This window comes from Castor canadensis, chromosome 9, assembly GCF_047511655.1.
Source record: "Castor canadensis chromosome 9, mCasCan1.hap1v2, whole genome shotgun sequence".
Classification (NCBI taxonomy): Eukaryota; Metazoa; Chordata; class Mammalia; order Rodentia; family Castoridae; genus Castor; species Castor canadensis.
The window spans coordinates 26,715,590-26,736,262 of NC_133394.1; the positions used below are offsets into that span (position 1 = coordinate 26,715,590).

General features: G+C 35.1%; 1 protein-coding gene and 1 pseudogene across 4 annotated transcripts in view; both read left to right on the plus strand.

The window, feature by feature from the left end:
• Positions 1–20,673, plus strand: part of Grid2 (glutamate ionotropic receptor delta type subunit 2) — a 1,442,266-nt gene that overhangs the window by 1,023,962 nt on the left and 397,631 nt on the right. The window lies entirely within an intron of this gene.
• LOC109677609 (inhibitor of growth protein 2-like) overlaps positions 1–20,673 on the plus strand; it is a 148,947-nt pseudogene that overhangs the window by 126,990 nt on the left and 1,284 nt on the right.

Sequence of the window (20,673 nt, forward strand, 5' to 3'; positions counted from 1 at the left end):
AAATACTGTTAAATGAAAAGTAAGCTGGTTGCAAATACATACAAAGAAGAGTGTTGATTAGTGCCTACGGACTAATGAATTGAGTGAGCTTTTTAGGTAAATGTCATAGGTGTTGGTCTTAGGTTGAATTTCCACTTAATGTTTTTTATTATCTGTTGAAAAAGAATAACATTGGGCTGATGAAATTAGAGTGGATAATTTATCAGGAGACATCAGTGATTGCAGAAAAACTATATGAAGACATGAATTTATTTTAGAGGGAAACGATACCATTTTATTTAAAAAGAGACCATCTTTTCATCACAAAAGGGAATTCTATGTGGTGTCAGTGATTAATGACCTTCAAACTACAAAATTTCTCAAAACCAATTAGAAAACCAAGTTAACCAAGTAATTTCTCAGTAAGGCAAGAACCATCTCAAACCAGTTAATAGCTACATTTTATCCAAAATGAGAAAATGGTTGTGAGTTCTCAGCTAGGTAGTACAGCTAACTTTATAAATATTACTTACCAGAAACATAAAATGTAACTGGAAAATGAGCAATCTCCAGAAACTATCACACAGAACAGGAGAGGGAGAAAATTATGGAAGGGGAAGTCAATGCATGCTCTGCTATGGAAATAATATAGAAAGACTACAAATAGCTAAAAATTATTTTTTAAAAAAATGTTTTAATATATCCAGATGACATATAGCTAAATATAACAAACTCTTTCCCAATAGGTGTTTTAATGCTAATGAAATGCTAGCCAGCTGTGAGTAAATTAGGTATTCAGTTAGAAAAGGAATGAAAGGATCACAATCACTAAGCAGAATTAGTCAAGAATGCTATAAATCAATCATGCAAAAGGATGAAGATAATTCGGAAATTTTTGAAGATTCCTGTTCTTTCCTCTTGCCTGTGAACTGGAATCATTCCAATAACTTAAAAGAGAAGATTGATTCCATACTGAGGTAGTTTGGATACATTCATTCAATACCCATGTATTAACTATCCTATATCAGCATTATTGGGGTTTTGAGGAAGGTACCAAATGTGACTAAAACAGAGTGCATTTATTTTCTGTGGCTGCCTTAACAAATTACCACAAAATTATAGAATGATAGAAATCAGTTCTCTCAAAATTCTACAGGCCATAAGTTGGAAAGAAAGGTTTCATATATCCTGCGAGGTATCATATAGCTTGCATCCTCTCTGGAATCTCTAGGGAAGAATTTATTTTGTTTTTTCTCCTTGTGGTGGCTGTCAGCATTCTTTGATTTGTAGAAGCATCACTGTGATTGTTGTCTCCCCCATCAAGTTGCCTCCTCTTCTGTCACTCAAATCTCCCTCTCCCTCCCTCCTGTAAGGATTTTGCACACACATGAATAATCCAGAATAATCCTCTCATCTAAGGATCCTTAATTTAATTGCATCTGTAAAGACTGTTTTTTCAAGTAGGGTAGCATTTACATTTTCTAGGGATTAGGATTTGATATCTCTGGCTATGATTCAACCTATGACACTGTTAAGCAGCTTAAAATTAGGTTTCTGTCACTTCATTTATAGATACACAAGACCATCTCTTTTTGTAATAAATACTCTGTTCAAACTGCTCCTACGTTTGCCACCAAAGTCTTTTGACTCTGTCCCTGAAATTAACCTCAGATGCTTCCTCTTTCTGCTTTTAAAAATTCTCTTAGATTAAAATCGAAGGATTTATAGTAAGGTTATCACCTTCTAATTGATGTTCTGTTGCTAATCCTTTGACCCTACCATTCACCTTCTACACAAGCATCAGATGCAAACATTTGTAAAACACAAATCTTACTGAGTCCTCTACTTAATAATCTGTCTAGCTTTCTGAAACATAAGTGAAAACCAATCTTCACTTACAAGAGTGCAAGTCTTCTTATAAATTGCTGATCTCTGTCCTTGTCTGCTATCTAACTACATAACATTGCTGTCCTTACTCCTTAATATGGCAACACAAACCACACACACAAACCCTTCCCTGGTATTACAGCCATACAGAATTGTTCACTGTTCCTTGCAAAGCTTATCTACCACATTTGCTCATGCTTTTCACTGAGACAGGAGTACTCTTCCTTTTCTTTTTTTACTTTATCCATTTCCCTATAGGCAATGAAACTCAAGTCAAATATTCCATGTTTTCTTAGTTTTCTCTGACCTTTACTTTCCATTTTCATAATTTGCTTTATGTAATTTTAGTAATGCATGTCATATTATTATGCCTAATTATCTTCTCTTTGTAATTTATTTTTCATAATATGGTTACTTTTTATACCATGATGTTTTATAGGTCTAATCTATCTTTATATCCCCAGTTGTTCACACAGCTCCTGGCACACAGAAATACTCATAAACTTCTGAAAAACTAAATTAGATGAAGTCTCTGGTATATTTAAATGACATGATCTACCTATATTTATTTTACAATCATAAATATGGGTAATGAGTTAAGCAAAATACATCTAGAACTAGAAGATCAATATGGAATATTTCCCTGGATAAGATAGAAGAGAATATTGAATTATTGATTAAAAACATTTATGTATATTTCAGGCACTATATTAGGCTAAGGATCACAAAATGGAAATTTAAAAATATTTATGTTTTAGTATTAAAGAAAGTAGCATTGTTTTGTCATGATTATTAGGGTTGTTCAAAGTAAACTAACTCAAAGTTTAAAACAAAAAGATCCTTACCAAATAATTGGGAAACCCAAAACCATCAGGAACTACCATGTATAGTTAAACGAATTTGAAGGGTTAAGTAATACCATTAGGAAGCTGCCATTTCAGTCATTACTCAGATTCATTATTCCTTTTTTAACATCCTTCATGGCAGATTCTAATCATGTAGTAAGGAAACCACAACTACACACTATTCATATCTAGAAATCACAGCAAAAAAGAGATGCTGTTACCCAGTTGTCCCAGAAAATATCTAATGTATGGAGGGCTCAGATTGACCTTGTTTGGCTCACCTGTCCATCTTCAAACCAGTTATTCTCCTCAGAGAATGAACTTGTCTTATTCCTATGAAACAAAAGTAGCTCCTGATACGTAAATAGCAAATACATATATTGATACATTTTGTCTTGGTAACACTATGAAGTATTATGCTCCCCCTGTTTTGGGCAAGAAGATCAAGACACAAAGAAGTCAGGACATTACTCAAGGTCTGACTGAGCTATAAGCAACAAACTAAGATTTGAATTCTACCATTCTACTTCAGGGTTTGAGTTCCTGATAAGACTACAGTATTGAAAAAAGTAAAAATAAACAAAACAAAACAACCCCACAGATGTTATATTACCAACTAAGACAAAGAAATTATGTATTTTTGAAATACTGGAAGAAAACTCTTGACCCATTACATGAGCTTTTAGTCCTATTTTTCTATGTATTGATATGTGCATAATTGTCATGCATTTCCTTTGTAATTACAAAATATATATATACCTTATATTTCAATGTAATTATAAGAAATATTGTCTGCCTTCAAAGCTCTATTGTATAGTAGCAAAGAAACACAGGTAAATCAAGAGAATAATAAAATATAATGTGATAAAATAGTAACACATATTAAACATTAAGAATCTCAGGAATAATTCATCCTCCCAAGGAATGGCAAAGAAAATTTTCACACCAGGAAATTAATTTTGAATTTGATCTTCAAGGAATAAGACAACTTGTAAAGTCAGAGAATGGTTTTCTAAGGAAATGTAACTGTGTATACACACCTGACTGTGGGAATTATAATCATAATTTTAAAATTATTTCTTGTACCCTTTAACTGTATTCCACTGCCTTGACTACAATTTCCTCCATGTTGGCTTCTCCTGGCTTGTATTCCATGACTTTCTGCCTTTTCTCATTGTTCCCTACATCTTAATTCTTTCATTAATCGCTTCTTCTTCCTTTTTTCTCCTTCTTTTGGGAATTCATCATCTCTAGAAGGACTCTTTTAATTGACTCCTAAATCATTTCTGTGCCTCTAGTGGCTTATGCTTTCTTTGAGTTTTCCACTCTGCTTCCAAACTAATCTTCCATAAACATTGCTTTCATCATGGATGTGTGACCATTGGAACCAGTCAGGTCTCATGTACCAGACAGTAGTATAAATCCCATATATATAAATGCCACAAGTATGTCACCATGAGTAGGTAGTAACTTCTAAGAGTCTCCTAACTACTGTCCAACTTGTAAGATAATTCAAAAAATATTTATAAAATACATGTAACTCTCAGTCACTGAATGGTTCCACAATGCATAAGTAGATAATACCTCACACAGGTATTCTTATTACTCTTCCACACAATGTCCTAAAGTGAGCCACCCTGATCCTTATTAAACTTGAAGGTAGACACATAAGTGTTCACAACAAAAGACCCATTAGTTCTGATCTCAAATCTTAAACTCACCTCCTAAGCTTTTAGAATTCTTTAGAATCATTTCCTGCTTTCTGTACACAATCTTCTATCATTTGCTCACAGGAACCACCTTCCCTCCCCTTAATCTCTTCTTTAACTCAGAATTAATATTTGTCACATTTAATCCTGTGCTTTTCCTTCTGCTATTCATCGATCCAAAATTTTTCTTCTATCTTTTGTACTTATATACTCCCTTCTTAAGGTTCAGAGAATATCTCTTCCCTAGGTATTTTTAGTTTTTACGTTGAGAAGTGGTGATATAATTTACAAGTTTAATCTCTCCATATTGCAATGTAGTAACCATTTCCATCAGCATTTGCTCATTTAATTTTTATTTTCATTGTTTGTATCTCCAACAAGGTGTAATCAACTATGAACAGGGACCATATTTTATATACCTTTATATTTCAAATGCTTTTTTCTTTCTTTCTTTCTTCCTTTCCTTCCTTCTTTCTTTTTTCTTTCTTTCTTTCTTTCACTTATTTATGAATTTATTTATTTTTGTGCTACTGGGCTTTGAACTCAGGGCCTCATGCTTGCCAGGTAGGTGCTCTACCACTTGAGCCATGTCTGCAGCCCTTTTTGCTTTCTGTTTTTGAATAAAGTCCTGTGTTTATGCCCACCAGCCTGGACTATGTATGATCCTCCTATTTATGCTTCCTGTGGCATAGCTGGGATTATAGGTGTGGACCACCATGCCCAGATTTTTATTGGTTAAGGTGAGTTATTGCTAACATTTGCCCTGGCTAGTCTTAAACCATGAATTTACCAATCTCAGCCTCCCAAGTAGCTAGGATTATAGGCATGGACCACTGTACCCAGCTCAGAATGCCTTTTTCTTGATTTATGGGTCTTATTTATTTCTCTGAAGTAAGAATGACAAAGAGGGTAAGAACTCTTCTGTAACTGAATCTTTGCTGTGGTAGTTAGCCCTAGCATGCTATCTAATATAGAGTACTAAACCTTAATACCATCTGCAATAATTAATTAACTTCTCCCCTATACATGGTGACTGGCACAAGTATGTGCCATTCTTGGTAGAACTAGAAAAATGGTCTTTAAAGTCATTCGTGTTGCTCTCTAGTTCAAATGAGGGATGTCAGTTGGGAAAATCTGCTAGAGTATGCAACAGTATGCTTGGTTTAAATAATAAAAGCATTTGTAAGGAAATAGATTTAGAAATGCTTGAAATAAGAACTAGAGTTTCAAAGATTTATCTCTACTATAAAAGGTCTATTAGGGCAGTTTCATACTATTCTGTATTGTCTTAAGTGGCAAATTATTGTTTCCATGTCAATTCTTGGTTGAAAACTCATCATGCATCTGTTATATGTCACATTCCACTTAAATACTTAAGACAGGTAGATTGCACTGCCAAGGTAGGTCATTATAACTTCAACAGATGTTGTCAGATAGATGAAGAAACTCATTTTAAGTGATAACATTTTTTAAATGTGTTTTTCTTTGTGCTTCAGGGACACAAAGATATATCAGCTTTTCAGATTCATGTTCCAATCACAGTACTGTATTTTGATTAAATCACTTCACCATTTCAGAATCAACACAAGATAATGATGAACCACATGTGAGAAAACAGTAATAGCAGGGATCCTCACAATGTCCTAGTTGTTTCAATCTTAATAACACTTCATGCTATCATTCAGTTATAAAGAATAATCTCCTTGGCTGAGTAAATGGCACAGTAAGAAACTGTACTTACCCTAAATGATAGGGTTACAAATGTAACTAGATCAATACTAATTTTGTTAGTATGTTCTAATGATTTGATTTTTGTCACATGAAACTTGATTTCATTTGGTTGACTTCTTAAAAAGTCAGTGAGAAATTGTATCTGTCTTTGATGGTTAGGACTCATTTGAAATCCTTCAAAAGTCCCTCCCCAAATGCATCTCCATCTTTATTCTTCCTGGTGATTACCCTAATCACAAATTGGTGGTTTCATTCTGTGTCATGAATAAATTCTTAAATAAGGGAATATTGTAAATATGTATAACATTTTCTTTATAACTGTATAAAAAAGCAAAAGTTGTATAAGCAGATAATATGTTGTGTGTGTATACATATCACTCCTTTACACAAGGTCCTACAGTGAGCCACCTTGTTCCTTATTACACTAGGAGGTGTTAAGGTGTTCACTAAAAGACCCACTCTTTCAGATTTCAAGTTTTAAACTCACCTTCTAAGCTTTTTCCTTTATAATCTTTTCCCATTTTCTGTATCCTACCTTACTTCTCACCATTTCCCCACAGGAAATGATCCCCATCTTCTCTCCTTTTATCCTTTCTTCACTTCATTCATTCAGCTTTCATTTAAAATATATAAATTTTATATTCTTAAGCACTTATCTTCCAGAAAATTTTACTAGTTTCTTTCTCATCAGTTTGTACTAATCAATGCAATATATTTAATGTGCAATTAACTAGCCATTATTTTCAATCTAAGCATGTGAAATTTCTTCAAAACTCAAAAATGTACTATTTGTGTCATATTATAAAGAAGACAAAGAACACATTTCATAAGCCAAACCTGGCAATCACAAATATCCATGAAGGAAACATTTATTCTAATAAAAATTTTCATAATAATTATGGCTTCAACATGAAATCAGGGAACATTCCAGTTGGGAATTTAGTTTACCCTCTATTTTCAGACCTGCCTTAGTCCCAAACATACATTTGAATAAGGTACATGTGACAATAATTGTAGAAAAAAGCCCTTTCATTACTTATGTGTGTATACACATATGTATATGTATTTCTACTTTTTGAAAACCTTTTTATTTCTTTTATATAGATAATTTCCTTATCTCCTAAAATATCCCTTTTATAAATTTTTCATCAACTTTTCTTCTTATACTTAAATCTTCACATTTTCTGCGAGAGATAATTGTTCACTGGTCTCATACTTTGGTACCTCTTCTCAGCTGAGTTATTGATTGCCTTTATTTTAAACTTTCCTTTGAGGAATGCTTGTATAGAGAACAACCTTGAAAGACAGAAATAGTGTGTATATCTCCACTGCAAAGGAAAGATTTGTTTATTCTCCAGCATAAGTAGAAATCTTCTTCAGGCAGACTCTGAACACATTCTCTCTTGCAACACAACATGTGGCTCGTGTAGGTCCTGTTTGTATCATTCTATGGGAACTGGGCCTTGAGGAACTAGTGTCAGTGCAGACACTGTTATTGAGAAGGGAAATAAAGCAATCTGCCTCTGACCCAGGAGTCTTGTGTCTTATGCTAACATCCTGACCTTATGGAAAGATAAGTTCTTGTATTGAATGTAGGTCAAAATCTGAGACTCTTTACAGTCTTTTGGCAATATTTTCTCCAGGTTGTTGTGATTTCTTTTTTAATGCTCAGACGGATAATTATATTGACCTCTGGATTTATATTTACCCCAGAATATACTTTTCTCAGAATGTGTAATGTGATAGTCATTTAGTCTCTGTTCTTCTTAGGTTCCAAGCTAGAGAAGGGACTAAACCCAGGGAACAGATTTCTACTTACCATTAAATCATGCTTAATTACTCTTTGTCACCACCTCAAAAAAAAGTTCAGGAAGGAACAGCAACAGGAATAGGCTCCCTAGCCCTAGATGTCTGGAGAAGGAAAAGATGGAGAAGTTAATGTCTAAGATCAATCATTCTGCTTCTGCTTTGTTCAATTCCATACCCTAGGAGAACTTTGTACTGCTCCACCATTCTTAACACTGCCCTACTCTAATACATTAATCAGGGCTGTGAGTAATCACTTTGGGTTTTTGCAAGAAGGAGCAGGAAATGTTATTCCATGGTAACACATGGAAGAGAGAAAAGCTAAATTTAAAAAAAAAAAAAAGCCAAACGCATGACTCATGCCTGTAATCTCAGCTACACATAGGTAGGAAATCATGGTCTGAGGCCATTCCTGGCAACTACTATGGGACCCTATCTGAAAAATAACTAAAGCGAAAAAGGGCTGGGGGTGTAACTCAAGTGGTAGAGTGCTTGCCTAGCAAACTCAAGGCCTTGAGTTCATAACCCAGTACCTAAAAAAAAAAAAAGAAAGTTCTTTCTGAAGAAAGAAGAAAAGAAAAAAGAGAGAGGAAAGGAATGAAGGAAGGGAGGGAGAGAAAAAGGGAGGGAAGCAGAGAGGGAAGAAGGGAGGAAAGGAAGAAAGAAATAAAGAAACAAAGAAAGATATGAGAAAAAGAAAAGTTTAATGTATCTTTTCACTGCTTTCTGCTGCTCTCTTGCCATGCTGCAACTACACCCATTCCATGGGTACCACTTCAGCATGCCCTTCTCCTTCTGTTTTCCACAGTGACGTATAAGTTTCTGAAATCTGTTTTCCCCTGTGATTTCCCCAGGGTTGATTGTAAGGGAAGAAGAGCAATCGCTATTATACTATCAAATATGTTTAAACCATGAGTTCTAATGCAATAGCACCTTCATAGAATGCTGATGAACTACTGAAACAACCACTGTTTTGTGTGTGAAAACAAATGCCACCTCATGGTAACCAAATAATGAAGAAAAGCTTTTACTCTATTCAAATATTCCAGTTCATAAATAAAAAGGAGATGATAGAACTAAAACATCAACACTTTGACATCACCAATTGTGCTAGCTTGTGAAGGCCACTATAACAAAACACCACAGAGTGGATGACTGAAAGAACAGAACTTTATTTTTTCATGTTCTGAAGGCTGCAAGTTCAACACAACATGCCAACAGATTTGGGTTTTTCTGAGGACTCTTTCCTGGAATTTCAGAGGGCCACCCTCTCACTGTGTCTTAAATATGATCTTACTTGGCACTTCTGGCATCTCTCTATGTGAGCTAATCACCTCTTCCATAAGTTACAGTAGTCTGAATAGACTTGGACCACCCATATGACCTCATTTGACCAGAATTATCTCTTTAAATACCCTATTATCAATATATAAATATATATATATGTATATATATATATATATATATATAAAAACATATGTATGTATATATATTGGCATAGATATACATATTTGAAATTTTCTATAATAAAAAGTTAAAAAAGATTTATGTTGGTATTTTAACTTTTATAAATGCTACTGAATGGGAGGTGATACATCTCTTTAGTTGTTTTGCCTGTGGTAAGGTAATGGTAAATTTTGATGAGTCAATCCATCTGCCTCGGGAGTGTCCCTCCATACTGGAGGGCTGGCTGAGGTCAGGAGAGCAAGATCTGGTTGAAGAACAATATTTCTACTTACCACACTACCTTTTATGATCATTAAGCTTTGATGCCACTCTCATTAGCAAATATTATTGTGGCCTCTCCAGATGTTTCTCCTATAATGTTCAGCTTGATAAATTTAGATTTCACACAGTACAGTAGTGTGAAAATTGACAGTAGTACTTGTCAATTTTACCTTCCTGTTCTTACTATATTTCAGAATATGTCCAATCCAGCTGTTAATTTGACTGCATAATGTATTGTAAGAACACTTTTGAGGTCTGAGATGATGCTTGAAGTATTTCAAGTCTTTTCCCTTTGGACTAGAAAACAGCTTTGCCAGAATAAAAATGAATCACAAATTCACAGTTTCTCTTTTACTTACCACAGCAATGTGACATTTAGGAAAGTATTCTGGAATAACGGATGTGTTATACTTCCATTGTTATGACAAAATAACTGAGATAATCAACTTTCAGAGGTTTCAGTTCATGGTCAGATAGCTCCATTATTTTGAGGTTTATGGTGAAGAAACAGCACGGTGGGGACGGCAAGGTAGAGGAGGTCTGTTCACCTCATGGGGCTGAGAAGCAAAGTGAGAGAGAAAAAGGAAAGAGCCAGTGTTTTATCTTCTTCAAGGACACACCCCCAGTGACCTAACTTCCTTCCACCAGGCTCTCCCTCTCAAAGATTCAACTGCCTCTCAACTAGTTCCACAGGCTAGTGACCAAGAACTTAGCATATGCACCTTTTGGGGGCATCTAAAATCCAAATGATAGCAAAGAATAATTCTCTGATGTGTCTTAAATGAAAAAGAATAGAATCTAAACTAAAATTTTATATTTATTATTTTATATATTTTGATCTATATATTTTTAATGTAAATTTGGTTCAAAATTAGAAAATTTCAACATCTTTTTAAGGCTTAACTAAACAGTGTAAAGTTCACTGGGCTTTTTGATTCATAATAAATGAAACAATGAGTCCAAACCCTCACCACAGATGCAGGTATATAGTGAAAACTCCATAAATGATAGATACAATGGATGCTATAACTCTTTAAAAATTCATGTCTTAGACAAGATTGTAAACTTATTTTCTGTATAACTGTATGCTTTGAAAATAATTTAATATTTCAGTTCCAAGACTATTATTTTAAACAAATTAGTATTTCTTTTTTTCTTTTTACTTTTTAAATATTTATTTATTATTGTTTTTGTGCAGGGTGGGGATACATTGTGGCATCTACAAAAGTTCTTGCAATATATCATACTTGAATTCACCCCCTCCACCGTTCTCCTTAACCCCTACCCCAATTCCTGGAGTAGTTTCAACAGGTATCATTTTCCCATTTACATACATATGTACACAGTATTTGTGCTGTATTCACTCTCCCATGTCCTTTCCCCACCTTCTCCCCCCTTCCACAGGTACCAGCCCCTCAGGAAGGACCTGTCCCACCCTCCTGTTCTCCGATTTTGTAAAAGTAAATAAATACCATTTTTGTTTGTTTAAGATTGTTACACAAGGATTTTCCCTGTGATATTTCCATGCTTATATGTACTATAACCCAAATTGATTCATGTCCTCTATTTTCCTTTCTACAGTAACACTTATACACTGCTGGTGGGAATGTAAATTAGTAAAACCTCTATGGAAAACAGTATGGAGGCTCCTCAAAAAGTAAATATAGAATTGCCATATGATCCAGCAATTCTACTTCTAGGGATACGCAAAGGAATATAAGTCATCTTACAACAAAGGCACCTGCACGCCCATATTTATTGCAGCATTATTCACAATAGCTAAGCAATGGAAGCAGCCAAGATGCCCCACTACTGATGAATGGATTAAGAAAATGTGGTATCTATATACAGTCGAATTTTATTCAACCACAAAGAAGAATGAAATTTTGTCATTTGCAGGTAAACAGATGGAACTGAAGAACATCATCTTAAGTGAAGTTAGGGAGATTCAGAAGACCAAAAGCTGCATGTTTTCTGTTGAAAATAATTTCATTTCCAAGACTATTTCTTACTTTAAATAAATTAGTAATTCTTAAAATTGAAATCAGATCTGGGTGCCAGAGGCTCAGGCCTATAATTCTAGCAAGGATCAAAAGTGTGGTTCGAGGCCAGCCCAGGCAGATAGTTCGTGAAATGCTACCTCAAAAATACACAACACAAAAAAGGGTTGATAGAGTGGTTCAAGTGGTAGAGTGCATTCCTAGCAAGCATGAGGCCCTAAGTTCAAACCCCAGTACTGCCCCCCCACAACTGGATTTCAATAAATCCCCAAAATGGTTTCTACAGAAAGAAAAACAGCTGATATTGTCCACTGTTAAAAGAAGATTATGCAGTAGGATCCATTATAATGATTAATAGGCTTGGGAAATGAACCTGTTCAATCTGTATTCTATAAAGGATGATGTTTACCTGTTTCTCTACTAAGAGCTCCATAATTATTATTGCAAGTTAATTATCATCTCCTAGTGTATTTTATTAATTTGGTAAGGGGAATCATAGATAAACTAACCACAATTATAATAAGAGCTCAAACATTTTACTATACGATTTATAAACTTCATAAATACCTGTGAGAGGATTCTTGTATTGGGGAATAAGGTACACTCGTCAGTAAGGTCAACTACGAAAGTAGTCTTGGTTTTGATCCTTCTTTTTTTTCTAACTATTGTGGTGTTGAGGGTACATCATGGCATTTACAATATATCATAGTTGAATTCACCCCCTCCATCATTCTCTTTGTGACATTTCCATGTTCTCCAGTTCTATCCACTTACCTGCAAACAAAATAATTTCATTCTTTTTTATGACTGAATAAAATTCCCTTGTATACAAATACCACATTTTTTAATCCATTCAAAGCAGTGGGGTATCTTGACTGTTTCCATAGCTTAGTTGTTATGAATAATGCTGCAATAAACATGGGTGTACAGGTACCGTTATTGTAACCTTACTTACATTCCTTCAAATATATCCCCAGGAGTGGAATTGATGGAGGTTTTGATCTTTCTAGATTCCAGATTTTCACTCCAAATATTTTGGTACTACCCAAATTTCTCTTTTGGATCTATGACCTTCACACTCTAGCTTGAAGTTTTTGTGCACTTGGTGTCTATCTGTTGTGACTTTGGAGAAAGTTTATAGTTTGTTTTTGCTGGAAGGAATCACCCTCTTGAGGGTCTTGGCTGAAAATCATTTTCTCAGTTGGACAGAACATCCCTTTACAAGACTTCTTTTGCTATACCCTGAATAATTCCTACTGTACACAGAAGACCAAGATTGATTAATGATTTCATCATCAGTAACCTGTGATTCAAAATATTATTGGCAAGACAAGAGTGATAACTGGTTCTTGATTATCCACTTTCAGGAAAGATGTCTGAAGAAATCTATCAGCTTTACACAAAGGATATGATTTGCCACTAAGATAGAAAAATGTATGAAGAATTATGTTTTAATTGTAGGGATTTATTGCATACAGCACAAATGACCAACCTCATTAGACGTTTATTTTTGTTATTCTCTACTCAAGTTTATTCTGTCTTTTTTACTTACTACTACAAATAAGACAAATGATATGCTATGTTATATGTTGGCTGGGGAACAAAGGTACCCCAGCTTCTTTTTCTTTCCACATACATTCTCATTCTCCATATTCTAGACAAAACTTTTATTTTTTTTTTATGGTAAAAAACATAAAATCTGCCATCTTGATATTTTTTAATGCAGGGTTCACTGGAAACAAGTTCATTCATATCTTTGTGCAACCATCATCACCCATCTATCCCCAGAATGCTTTATTCACCATGCAAAATTAAAATTCTGTATGCATTAAAAATTCCCTATTTCTTTCTCTCCCCATTTCCTGGCAACTACCATTCTTCTTTCTATGACTTTGACTACTCTAAGTACTTCATATAAGTGAAATCATACAGTGTCTTTTTTGTGACTGGATTAGTTTACTAAAAATAATGTCCTCAAAGTTCATCCTTGTTGTTGTAGTGTATGTCAGAATTTCCTTTGTTCTTAAAACTGACTGATCTGGGAAGACTGATAAGGAAAGGACCCCTATTATTTGTTAGTGTTGTTTTTCTATATACTTTATAGCTTTTGTGTCCCTCATTTCTTGCATTACTCTCCTTTTGTGTTTAGTTTCTTTTTCTTTTTTTGAAACATGCAGTACCCATTCTTATTCCCTAATCCCATCTCATGGCCTCATTATCCTATTTCCTTGCCTTTTGTATATATTCTATAGCTGTTTTCTTTATGGTTACCCTGGAGATTATATTTAACATCCTAACATTATGGGATTAATAGCAATCTCATCAAAGGATTAATCTAATTTGTATCTGTACCAGTTTAACTTCAATAATATATTCCTTTATACTTTCATCCCTATTTCTTTCCGTTAAAGTCCCCAAACTATATCTTTATATATTGTATGTCCAAAAACATAAACAACATAAAGCACCAATTATTAGTTTCTTACATTATGTAGATAACAAAATCTTGATTTAAAAACCATTTTTCAACAATACTAGCTTTAATAATTGTGCATATATTCACTATTTCTTAGATTTTCCTTTCTTCACATGGAAATAAGACCACTTGTAGGGACTCTGTTCAGCATTTCTTGCAGGAAAAGTCTATAGTAACAAGTTCTCTTTAGATCTCAAAAGTGTTTTACTTTTTCCTTTGTATTAGAAAAAAATTTTATCAGATATAGAATTCTTGGTTGACAATGTTTGTTTGTTTGTTTCCTTTAAGCATTTGTAAATATATTAGCCCAGCACCTTCTGACCTTCAAAGATTCTGATGAAAAATCAGAAATCAGGAATGCAGTGCATGCTTTTAATCCAAGCTACTTGGGGAATGGAGGCAGGAGGATCTCAAGTCTGAGGCTAGCCAGGGAAAAATAGCAAGACCCCACCATACATTCTAAAAAAAGGGCTTTTGGAAGCTATGGAAACAACCAAGATGCTCCACTATTGATGAATAGATCAAGAAAATGTGGTACTTGTACACAATGGAATTTTACTCAGCCATGAGGAAAAATGAAATCTTATCATTTCAGGTAAATGGATGGAACTGGAGAACATCATTCTGAGCAAGGTCAGCCAAGCTCAGAAGACCAAAAATCGTATGTTCTCCCTCATATGCAGACTTTAGATCTAGGGCAAATGCAGAAATGTGATTGGACTTGGATCACAAGAAAAGGGGAGAGCACATACGGGAGATAAAAGAATAGGTAGAAAACCCAAAATATGAAAACATTTGATGTACCCACTCCAGAGGAACTAATACAGAAACCTTAAAGCAACAGAGGTTATTATGAGCAGGGTATCAGGAACCAATGTAAAGATCAGTTAGAGATGAATCAACATGGGTCGTAACACATGGGTACATGAAACCAATAGTAGGAATCTCTCTGTATAGCTATCCTTAACTCAACTAGCAAAAACGCTTTGTCTTCCTTATTATGCTTATGTCATTTCTTCAACAAAATTAGTGGTAAGAGCAGAACAGGACCTGCCTGGAACTGAGCGGGGGAAGGGTGAAAGGGTTGGGGAGGGCAGCAGGGTGGAGAAATTACCCAAGCAATGTATGCACATGTGAATAAATGAAAACTAATTAATTAATTAATTAATTTTTTAAAAGGGCTTTTGGGCAGGCAAATAGAGCACTTGCTGTCTTGAAGTCAATCCCCAATACTGAAAAAAAGAAAAACTCTTGTGATAAGTTATTTCTCTTTTGCTACTAGTAATACTCTTTCCTTGTCTTTGACTTTCAAAAGTTTGACTATAATATGTCTTGCTGTATGTGTACTACTCCAATTTTTTTTTTTGGTCACTGTAATAAATACATAAGAGAAACAATTCATAAGGAAGAAGGACTTATTTTCACTCATGGTTTCAGTCCGTGATTGGCTCCTTTCATTGTTTCTGGGCCTGTAGTAAGGCAGAATACTACAGAGGAAGGAGATGGTGGAGCAGAGGTGTTCAACTCATGACAGCCAGGAAGCAGAAAGCAGTAACCAGAAGGGACCAGGACCAATACATACCTTTCAAAGGTACACTCCCAACAACTCACTTCCTCCAGCTACGGTCCACATTCCACGGTTCTACAATCTCCCAGTAGTCTATTCAAATTTTGAACCCATTAATTGATTAAACCATTGAAGAGGTCAGAAACCTTGTGATCTAACTGTCTCTGGAAATGCCTCCAGACACAACCAGATGGGTTGACTTTCCCCACATTTTCCTTTAGAGTTATGAACATCTTTAAAACAATTGTTTTAAAAGAAGTCATTGTCTAGGAGAACTTCAGGTCTTTTTCAGCAACAGTTTCTGGGTTTTTTTGTTTGGTTGGTTTTGAACTGTGCTATGCTTTCATCCTTCTTTATATGCCTTTTGATTTTTTGTTGAAAACTAGATACTTGAATATAATAATGTGATGATTCTGGAAATTAGGTCCTCCCTTTCCTTAAAGATTGCTAGGTTTTGTTTTAATTGTTGTAGAATGTCTCTGTGCCAAAGATCATCCTGAGGTATAAACTTAAGTTCTTCATAGGTCTTTTCTGAGTCTGTATCTTTCCCTGAGTGTGCATGATGGCTTTCAAATTTCCACAGTATATGTGGTTGCTTTTAAATGTCTTAGTCTTAATGATTGGGTCCAATGGGGAAAAGAGAAAACTAAAGGTGGAGGTGGGACACTGGTGCTGGCTATTTAAATCCCTGTCAGTCTCTTCAGCCAGAGAGGTAGAGGCTGGTAGCAATGGGGCTGCCTAGCCCTTTGTCTGCACCAGAAGCATATCAGTGACCATAACATAGATCTTTAATATTTAAGAGTACAAGGTCCTTGTTGTCCATACTAGCTCTTGCAAGGTGCATTCTGGCTGCTCTTGGAATGCATGTATGACAGCCTGCCATAGGGCTAGGAATAGGGGATGGTTAGCTGCTATTATGTTAAATCTGAAACTGATAAAATGTATTTACACTATGCACAGTAGTTGTATTAGTTGCTAAAACTCTTGCATATTATTGTGATAAGTTAGTCCTGAACCCTTCCAAAACCCCCAGCCTTCCAATGGAGATATCTATCTATCTATCTACATAGAGAGAGAGAGAGAGAGAGAGAGAGAGAGAGAATATTTAGGGAAAATTTTTTTTTAAAAAAGACTAATGAGAAAACCACAGAAATCCATAAAGAAACAACTCTTTTTTTTTTAATGTACTAGCATTTTTCAATATGCCTAATGAGGAATTCATGATGTATGGGAGTCTCAATTGCTTAAATATTTGAAATACTCTACAATGAAACAAAAATTGTTTTCAAAGCTGGTAAAAATGCTCAGAGGCATAGTTAGTCATTTGGTGATTCATCATTACCCACAAAACCTAAGCACTTCATTCTCATTTTTAGTCTAAGCACAGGCATTTGACAAAAAAGGAGCCTGAAAGGAAAAATTACACAGTGACCCAGACAAAAGTGTCATGTTACTGGTAGCAGAAGATAAACTGATTGCAATGGTCAATTGTACTGCCTATGGTGAGAGTGATTGGGATATTTGAAGAAGAAACTCTCTCTTGTTCAATCACTGGAATGACTTTTGGTATGAATCCAATCATGTTAAACAATTGCAGAATCACAAAATCTAGGTAGCATTTTATGAGATTAACTGACTTACCCTTCACCTTGAGATAAAAACCTTCACGCCACAAAATTCCCCTATGCTGCTGAGATTTAAGTTATTCTTTGAGAAAAATAAGTCCCATTCATTCATTCACTCATCAAATTTTATTTGTATGAACTGTACACTAGACTCCATTTCTAGGTGTTGTATACATCACTGAATAAAACAGATAAAGATCTCTGTTTCTGTGGAATTTACAGTCTAATTAGGGGATGCAAATAACTCTGCTGATAATAACATTTACATAATGTGCATATATGTTTTAATTTGTTTTTCTGATATTATTTAAAATGATCAACAAAAAAAACCTAATCACTAATAAGCTGTGATTTGTAAAAGAGAATTCTTTTTGTTAACAAGCAATTTCAACTAAGGACAATAGCCAAGTTATGGAAACAGCCAAGATGCCCCAGCACAGACGAATGGATTAAGAAAATGTGGTATCTATACACAATGGAATTTTATGCAGCCATGAAGAAGAACGAAATGTTATCATTCGCTGGTAAATGGATGGAATTGGAGAACATCATTCTGAGTGAGGTTAGCCTGGCCCAAAAGACCAAAAATAGTATTTTCTCCCTCATATGTGGACATTAGATCAAGGGCAAACACAACAAGGGGATTGGACTATGAGCACATGATAAAAGCTAGAGCACACAAGGGAGGGGTGAGGATAGGTAAGACACCTAAAAAACTAGCTAGCATTTGTTGCCCTTAATGCAGAGAAACTAAAGCAGATACCTTAAAGCAACTGAGGCCAATAGGAAAAGGGGACCAGGAACTAGAGAAAAGGTTAGATTAAAAAGAATTAACCTAGAAGGTAACACCCATGCACAGGAAATCAATGTGAGTCAATGCCCTGTATAGCTATCCTTACCTCAACCAGCAAAACCCCTTGTTCCTTCCTATTATTGCTTATACTCTCTCTACAACAAAATTAGAGATAAGGGCAAAATAGTTTCTGCTGGGTACTGAGGGGGGGAGCGGGAGGGGGTGGAGTGGGTGGTAAGGGAGGGGGTGGGGGCAGGGGGGAGAAATAAACCAAGCCTTGTATGCACATATGAATAATAAAAGAAAAATGAAAAAAAAAAAGAAAGTTGACTGTACTAGAACCAAAAACTCATTCTTCAAACCCAGTCTAATGTTCTTAAGTTTTTGAGGAATCTTTCAAAAATATCTTTTCTCTACCTTAACTTAGTTACAGAAAGTATTCACAAAATTTAGCATACTACCCATGTGTATTATTCATAAACCTTTTGTTACCATATAACAGAACTCAAAGATGAATAGTTGAAGCACATTCTGGGGAGGGAGTGGTTATTATAAGGAAATTGCTTTTTCTCAAGGACCTACAAACAGAAATAGGGCTGAATAGTAGAAAAGAACTTTCAACAACTATTAGAACTTCTCTCAAAATGTGCCTTAGTGTCCAAGGCCAGAATAACCTAACAGTTTCTGAAGTTAAACTGCCTAGGTTCAAATCCTGGCTATATCATTTGGTAGCTAAATAATCTGAAATAGGCCTATTAGATATTTCTACTCCTCAATTTCCACATCTGTTAAAGTTAGGATAATTTAGTACTTACCTGATATGATTATAGCAAAGATTATAGTAAATTAAATAATATCCAGGACTTGGCACATTGCCTCCCTCATAAGAAGTCTTCAATGTCAACATCATAATTAAATGAGAGATGTCAAGAACTAAGCTGAACTACTAGGTGTGGGAGTAGGCAACAAGCTAAAATGAAATAACAATTAAGCTTTTATTCTACTTCCTCAGACATTATAATCATGAATCCAGAAAGAAGGTGCTAGTTCCACTGATGGCCTGTATTCTCCAAGGATGATACTAGGAAAAGGTCAGAGGGGAATGGAGCAATTGTCTCACTGTTCAGGAACCCAGACAATGGTTCCAGCAACTTTACTGACTGAGGGGCTGGGGAGAACAAGAGGGAGAGATCAAGGAATGGAAGAATTCTAAATACTAAATCAGGGTGGACAAAAGTATCTTCAAAGTTGTCCTCTATTACCAACAAGACAGTCTCAGCAGAGGCTGCAGAGGCTCTTGAGGAAGGTCATATCCCAAGGTCCTTGAAAAAGAAGCTCCTGAATAGAGGCTCCTGGGTTAAAAATACAGATATGTCTATAAGCCTGGCTGTCTTGGGGTGGGTAGGGCAGGGGAGAGGGTCTAAGTCTTTGACCAAATTCTTTTCAGAGTCCACAATGCTTGCTGTGCTCAAGTTGGTATGGGGAGGGCAGCTTTCCCTGGGAGGATGTTCCAGGAAAAGTCATTATATTGCCTAAGGCTGGCCCTGAAAAATCATACCTAGGGTTCCCGCCCCCTCACCCCCACCCCAGCAGCTGGACTTCCAAAGAGGATTTTGTATTCTTCAGAGCGTTTTCTCCTAGAGGAGTAGTATTTCATCCTCAACAGATCAACAGTTTCTGTTAGTTTGGTGTTGTTTTCTTTCTAGTGAGATAGAATGCATGACCTACACGTTAGTGTAGGCTAATATTATTTTTATTGTTCCTATTATTGACGTTATTATATAGTTATTCAAATTATCATTCTACTATGACAACTTATTTTATTCTCTACAGAGTTAGGTAATATCATTGTTCTTCATACTGAAGACTCTTGAAGAGCATTTCTTGATCTTCATTATGCAGAGAACAGGCCTTTAGTACTCAGGAAGAATGAAAATTAGAAATTCACCATCTGTATTAAAAAGAAAACAAAATCTCAGTTGATAGCTAGTACCAGTTCTTGCGTATCTACTGATATTCTCATTTAAGGCTTCCAATAAGAATTAATCAATAATCACTATAAAATGTGTAAAGCTATTTGTTTAAAAATTATCACAGTTATAATAATCATTAAAATGTGAGCTAAGAATAATGTATTTAATAAAAGGGGAGAAAGGAGACAAAACAATATTTTTTCTTAAACCATGGAAACTTACAGATAATTGTATAATAAATATTAATCATAAAAATGTACATAGTAAAAAACTTTCTGGTATTACCATGACAGAAAGAAGCATGATTCCGTATTAGAACAACATGAACTAGCCTGGGGAGAGGGCAAGACATCGGGAACATTTATCCTAAGCTATAGGGCTTGTGTTGAGATGAAAAGGATCAGTTAAGAGAGAATTTAGTAATTCACTGAAGAATGACAGGTGTGCTAAGATTGTTCCAACTGAGAAAAATGGCACATTCAAAACCGTTGGTTCTCAAATCTGCCCATATTTTGGAATCACTTTGATAATTTTAAAATGCTGATGTTTGGATT